We start from the raw sequence: 932 nt of genomic DNA, 5'->3' as shown, positions 1-932 counted from the left end.
TCTGTTCTGATAAGTTTGCACACAGAATACCAGATTTGATTTGCATCTCATTTGGGTGCTTTGGATAGCCAGACGCTTTCCTACAGGTTACTTCATCTCAGGGCCTCACTCTGGAAATCAGAAGCTTTGTACACCTTCCCTTCACTTTCATGGAAAAATGAACAAAGCTTTAACCGCAGAATGGTATACTCTTTCTACCTGGGATAGATGTCCTCTTCACTGAGTGTGCGGCTTTGGGAGGGGTGCACATGGAGCAGTGAGGGAGGGGACACCTGCCTAGCCAGCCAGATCACCTGAATGAACTCCAACGGTCAATGGGGTGACAGATGTTCCAGCCACATCACCCTCCCCTCCATCCCAAGTGGTGCTTGCTTCAGCAGTGCATATACTAAAACTGAAATTATCTAGAGAAGATTAGCATGGCCCCTGCACAAGGATGACACGCAAAGTTGAACAAATTTCTTTAACAGGGTTAGGCAACTTGAAAGCAATGGCTGCAGGAGGCTCCCTGTGGTGCCAGCAAGTTTGGTGGAGGTTTTAAACAATCACTTTTATTTTTAATCATGGCTTTAGTATTGCAGAGCACAAAAAGGATCACGTTAGATTGGTTCTGAAGCTAACTTGGACCATTTTAGCCTATGGAGGTAGTTTGCTATTGAAATTCTGCAGCAAATTACCCTTCCCTGCAGCTCTTCACAGATCCACAGTCACAGGCGCTGAGCCCAGGGGCAATGATAACCTCCAGTTCCCCTAAAATCATTCACCTCAGTCTATAATCTTAAAAAAGATCTCTAGAATTGGATGTAAATTACAGGAATAATCGTCCCTTCTTAGTCAATGAAGCTTGCCTAATTATGGAAACATAGGTATAGTCGGTCACATTTTGGTAAGAGTAAGGCACTGTGGTCATAATGCCATGTAACAGCAGCCAG

General features: G+C 44.5%; 1 pseudogene; it reads left to right on the top strand.

The window, feature by feature from the left end:
- The first annotated feature begins 366 nt into the window (after positions 1-366).
- LOC123031692 lies at positions 367-464 on the top strand (annotated as a pseudogene).
- The last annotated feature ends 468 nt before the right edge of the window (positions 465-932 follow it).

Source organism: Varanus komodoensis, unplaced genomic scaffold (genome assembly GCF_004798865.1).
Source record: "Varanus komodoensis strain SLA01 unplaced genomic scaffold, ASM479886v1 scaffold5, whole genome shotgun sequence".
NCBI lineage: Eukaryota > Metazoa > Chordata > Lepidosauria > Squamata > Varanidae > Varanus > Varanus komodoensis.
The sequence above is the reverse complement of the archived record's forward strand: the minus strand, read 5'-3'. Positions and strand labels throughout refer to the sequence as shown.